The 6467-nt window shown below is 34.4% G+C and overlaps 1 non-coding gene across 1 annotated transcript; it reads left to right on the forward strand.

Moving 5' to 3' along the window:
- The first annotated feature begins 6393 nt into the window (after positions 1–6393).
- TRNAV-CAC lies at positions 6394–6467 on the forward strand. Its single transcript has one exon. It is a non-coding gene; the product is annotated as a tRNA-Val (tRNA).

Below are 6467 nucleotides of genomic sequence, written 5' to 3' on the forward strand. Positions count from 1 at the left end.
CATCTCTGCGTTGTGACTGTTGGCAGCAATGGTTTGAGTACTCAAAGATTCTATATTTTTTATTTTCTCTTTTCATCATTATGTTTCTTATGCCATTATGTGTGCTGTGCTCTGCCCATGTAGAAAAGCTTGTGGCGCAGGATTCTGCTTTTTGTGCACTTCATAGTCACTTGATAACTTTGTGTTTGAGCCCTCTCTCCTGGAAATTATCGTGACGTTGCTTGTTTCATTGAATTAATGAAAATTTTGCCTTCTTGATTCTTTAGGATTAGAGGTGATCTATGTCCAAATTAATTTTGGCATGTAAATATCTGTCCTGTTTCACGTTTTTCTGAATTCCCTTATGTTAGACTTGCGTTACGTTTGTGCAACTAGGGTTTCTAGGATTGTCAATTCTACTTGAATTGAAAGCATGATTTGGGACGTGTTATTTGTTTTATTTTAATTTTTATTGTTATTATTATGAGTGAAGAGGTGGTGTTTAGGTGAGAACATACCTAAAACGGATCATGCCAAGGCAAATCTTCTTCTTAACACTGTTATTGAACTTTCGCATCATTTGAACTTCGTATGCCAATCTGGATTCCATAGGAATGGTTCGACTATTATACCAAGTATAAAACAATACAATAATTTAACAAATTCAAGGAAGATTACAAACTATAAGAAATAAAATCTTTGGCGATTAAACAATAAATAATTAAAATGTCAACATAAGAGAGCTATATTTTAATCCATCTTCTCAGACAATTGTACTTCTATCCCCATTCATGTACTTTAATGGTTTATTAAGAAAAAGTTCAAAATGTACATTACTAGTATTTTGACCCGTCCTCGGGTTATTTTTAAAATTAATTTTAATTTTCTTAGCAATTAGAAGTAAACTAAGAAGTTAAAAATATATATTAATTCTTAAATAGTGATAATAAATATGATTAATTTTTAAATAGTCCTTGGTTGCATCTTTCAAAGAAAAGGGAAAGTTCTTTCTTACTTTGACTCTCCTCAGAAACTTCGACTGGTTTAAATGTTGAGCACACCACATGGAACTCCTTCAAATGCATGTGTGGAGATCTTCTCACGCTACTCCATGGTACTTAGACAACCTCTTGATCAGCTTATACAGGAAATCCTAGTTGTTGATTTCTAAATCTGGTGTCCTCTGAATGCCTTCAGTTTGATAGGCTACATGAGTATTAACCATCTCCATTTCACTTGCTACATCCTTATCTTCAAACAACTTTGGTGTGGAGACTAGTGTAGCAATTGTATTACTAAAATCTGCTTCAAGTTGATTGCTTCTCTTTTTCTTTTGATGATCAAAGGTTAACCTGGATCTGTACCTATACTACAGCAAAGGAGTAATACCAGCAGAATAAAAGAAAAAAAACTAAATGGAAGAACCACATAATACAAGAAAAACAGAATGCTAAAAAAATTTGAATGGAAGGTTAACTGTGCAAGCTGAAACTTAAGTCATCATCTCCTCGGCAACGACACCATTTTGTTAAACTCTAATTGTCGTGCTTGGAATTTTTCAAACAAATCCAAAATCCCTCTACTGAAGTATAGGAAAACCCTAAGTATCAAATCCAAGAAAATGTTATGTCTTTAAGTTTAGTTTGTATAATTTAAATCTTGCTAAAGAGAGAATAAACATGCAAAAGGGGAAAAATTAAAATGAAAACAAAGAAATAAAAGAAAAGAAAATGAATCTTGAATCTACTGTCTAGAAGAGTTTAACTATGAAATGAAATGCATGAATGCAAGCAACTAAAGTAAACTATATTACTAAAATTGATTATGCAGTTATATGTAGATGCGTAGAACAAATTTGAGTTCCTAAAATGCTAATGCAGATGCAGGGGCGAAAACAACTGCAGAATGATGTATAGGAACATGAAGTGCAAGTCAAACAGTCAACAAATGTGTAAAACTGAATTTCTACCTAGCAAGCCCACATGGCAGCAAGAAAGCGTGACAATTTTTTTTGTGACAAAGACGCAAAGCATGAACTGCAACTATGAGAAATGTCAATGCAATGCTATGAGCCATCTTTAGAATGATGAAAGGATATAAAAGATACTAATGAATCATGCCAGAATTATGTTGAACCTAAGCCCAGAATGCACTCTTATAATTGTTTCTACTATGATTAGCACAGTTTAAAAATTGCTAAGATTAAATGAGAATTGAACTACTGGACTATGACAGCATGGTCTCTTTATCTACGTGAATGCAGGATGACAAAGGTGTGTGTGACTATAATGCAACTGCATATGTAAATGCTCCTACACTCGAGAAGACATCTCGAGATTGTATGCCTACCTTGGGTTCACTTGGTTTCCAAAAGAAAACATTGATATGTGCAGATTCAATCCAGGCTCAAGACATAAAATTGAACTGAGAAATGGAAAGCGCTAAAGGAATTTAAACTGATTCGAAATTTAAAGACAGAAAACATGAAATGTAATCAAAGCTTAAATAACAAAAATTTAAAAGCTGTAAATCAGAACCAAAATGGAACCAAAATGGAAACATTGTATTTCATATGTGAATTAGAAACAGAATACACGAGACAAAGATACGTCTACAAATTAAAATGGTGCAGGGAATCTCACTCAATTCTAGAGCTGGTATAGGGATGTCAAAAAAATCCGTACCCGCGGGTATCCGCGGATAAAACCCGCAACAGATAGAAAATGGATATTAAAAATGGATACCCGCTATCCGTGGGTATGGGTATTTTTGATACCCGCATGTTAACGGGACGGGTACGGATATCATAGCATCCGTACCCGTGGATACCCGTACCCGCTAAACTTTAATTCAGAAAAATTATTACCCCACAAATGAGTCAAAATATTATGAGTCTTCATTATATTAGTAAAAACTTTAATTCAGAAAAAAAAAAAATATATATATATATATATTAGTAAAAACATTATGAGTCTTCATTCAATAATGGTGGTCAGATTCTTACCCCACAAATAAGTAAATTACTTCCATATACTGTGAAGGCATTGATGTGTCTCTAAGACTGGTTATGGACCAATATGGAAGGTAATAAAATTAACATTTTTACTTAGATATTTTAATTAAGTGATTGTTATAAATTTTTACTGAACTCCTTATGTTTTAAGGCTCTTCTAGATTAAAATTGGACAACATGAAACTTTATACAATGTTGCAAGAGGTGGATATTGATGAAGTTAGTAATTTCTTTAATATTTTATTCAAAAATAAACTACAATATAAATTGGTAGTGATTTTTTATTTGTTTGTTTTTTAAGAATCAATCGGAGAAAGGGAACTTGTTGATCCAAACAATAATTATGGTTAAATAATTATTTTTTTAAATATTTTTGTAAATACCTGCGGGTACCGGTGGATACCCGCGGATATGAAAAAAATAGACGGGTACCCGCATAACGGATACCCGACGGATATGGATACGGGTACGGGGCGAATATTTATTCAGCGGGTAGGGTACAGGGGAACTACTACCCGTACCCTACCCGCCCCGTTGACATCCCTAAGCTGGCAGAATGGGTTGGAATCTGCGAGCCAACCTGGCACATCACGGGTTCGAACCGGGTTGGGATGAAATTTTTTTATAAATTTTAATACGGGTTGATTTTTGACCTGACTCACTTAGAACCCGGCTCACCCGGGTTGAACCCGTGGTGAGCCAGCCGGGTTGGCACACCAACCCGCAAATAAAAGGTCACACATAGGGATGTCAAAAAAATCCATACCCGCGCGTATCCGCGGATAAAACCCGCAACGGGTAGAAAATGAATATTAAAAATGGATACACATTACCCGTGAGTGCGGGTATTTTTGATACCCGCATGTTAACGGGGCGGGTACGGGTATTATAGTATCCGTACACGTGGATATCCGTACACGCTAAATTTTAATTCACAAAAATACCCTTATATATATATATTAGTAAAAAATATTATGAATCTTCATTCAGTAATGGTGGTCAGATTCTTATCCCACATCGGACTAAATTACTTCCAAATACTATGGAGGCATTGATGTGTCTCCAAGACTAGTTGTGGACCAGCATGGAAGGTAATGAAATTAACACTTTTATTTAGATATTTTAATTAAGTGATTGTTAGAAATTTTTGATGAACTTCTTATGTTTTCAGGCTCTTCTAGATTAAAATCGGACAACATGAAACTTTATACATTGTTGCAAGATGTGGACATTGATGAAGTTAGTAATTTCTTTAATATTTCATTCAAAAGTAAACTACAATATAACTTGTTATTGAATTTTTATTTGTTTGTTTTTCAGGAATTAATCGGTAAAAGTGGACTTGTTGATCTAAGCACGGGTTATGGTTAAATATTTATTTTTTTAAATATTTTTGTAAATATCCACGGGTACCCGTGGATACCCACGAATATAAAAAATAGGCGGGTACCTGCATAACGGATACCCGACGGATATGAATACAGATACGGGACAAATATTTATCCAGCGGGTAGGGTACGGGGGAGCTACTACCCGTACCCTACCCGCCCCGTTGATATCCCTAGTCACAAAAGTATTTTTTGTTAAGTTGGGCTTTGCATTTAGGTCAAGTTGGATTATTTTTTTAGCCAACACATAGATAATTTGGTATTTTTGTGATTTTAGTTTGTATTTGGATTGTGTTGAAGTTTATTTAGATTTTAATTATAATTATAATTTAGTTTTGACTGAATTTTTTTTTTAAATTGTATTTTTTTGATTAAGTTAGCTCGTGAGCCAACTCGTTTAACCCACCAACCCGTGGTAGGTCGAGTTGGGTTCGAATTTTTTTAGCTCGCTAATAAGTGAGCCAGATTGGGTTGGCTCACTAAATGATCAACCTATAGTGGGTCGAGCTAGGCTGGGCCGAGTTACCCATTTTGACAGCTTTACTCAGCACAGCCCCAACCACTTTGTGCTCGGGGTGAACCAAGTGAGCTAGCTGCCTAACACATTGGAGGAAACCTAATCCCGTTGGTCGCTTTGTGCTCGTCGAATAATAGGAAACTCCCTTACAAATTGACTCTCTCTCTCTCGCACACAAAAAACTCTTTCGAACCCTAGCCTCAATACATTGCTCTCTCCTGCATAATTTAGGGCTCTACAGAAAACCTAATTGTTGCTCCTTAAAAACCCCTAAAAAATGAGAAATTGTGAAAAATCTAACCCATTTCTCCCAATTTGCCCCCACCAGAATTGCTATCTTCAACCCTCTTCGTGGCCTTTGATCAACTTGACCTTCCTTTCCATTCGTCCATCACCCTCGCTTTCTCATCTTGATCTTCAAAATCTCCTTCAACCATCAGGAATTAGCGTTGGCCTCTTCTCTCTCTCAGATTTGATAAGGTTCGTGCATTATAGCTCTATTTCATGTACATCAAATATTCTTTGTTCGTGATGGAATGCTCTCGTGGATTGACTAACATCACAAAGGATGAGGGTGTTTCTGCAAAACAATAGACATAAGGAACAAACAATGGTGAATTAGTGAACTTTAGTGAATGCAAGACATTTAACTGCTAAGTAGAAGATGTCTTCAAATGTATATATAGAGAGAGAGATTGGAACACAAACAAAGAAATGTGAGAGAATGGTAAAAATTGAAATTTTTTTTAAAGAAGTAGAGATTGGAACACAAATATGCAAATATGAGAGGAAGAACACGAAATATTGAGTTGATTGTCCGGCATAAAGGCAAAAGCAACCACCTTTTGTGAGAGAAAACCAACTATCAACAAAAGCATTAGGCAGATGTTTGAATTTTTTAAGTGTGTTTTTTGTGCTTGCTTTTTCTATTTATTTTTTTAAAAAAAGAGAAGCCTTTATTTGTAGACATCAGACAAAATCAAACCATCTACATCTCTTTTGTCTCTTAATGTATTAAATTGTTCCAAATTGAAATGTGTAAGAGAAATAAAGTGTTATTGTCCCAATGTCTTGTATTTGTTATCTCCCACAATATCTTGTATACATAAATATTATTTTATAAAATTCATTTGAAAAAAAAAATTATAATATCATCAACACAATGTTGATTACAATGCCTAAACAAGTAGTTTCAAAAGTGAATTGGCAAATTAGTGCCAAAGCTAATTTATATTCCTTTATCTCCCATTAAATAAATTTGAAAGATAAAATTTACAAAATAATAAAATAATAAAATATGTAATTAAATCTAATTAAAATCCACGTTACTAGAATTACCAATGGCGAATTCATATATTTTATTATAGGACATCACCAAAAGTATTTATATCTATTTGTGCTTGGTTCAATAATAATATTTTATTTTATGTTGTATATCGGTTTCATTCTTTAACTAGGTGTTCAAATTATGCAATTGAAAAGAGTAAAGCATTGAGGTCTGGGTGGTGTAGTTGGTTATCACGTTAGTCTCACACACTAGAGGTCCCCAGTTCGAACCTGGGCTCAGACA

This window comes from Vigna unguiculata, chromosome 5 (assembly GCF_004118075.2).
Source record: "Vigna unguiculata cultivar IT97K-499-35 chromosome 5, ASM411807v1, whole genome shotgun sequence".
Lineage (NCBI taxonomy): Eukaryota > Viridiplantae > Streptophyta > Magnoliopsida > Fabales > Fabaceae > Vigna > Vigna unguiculata.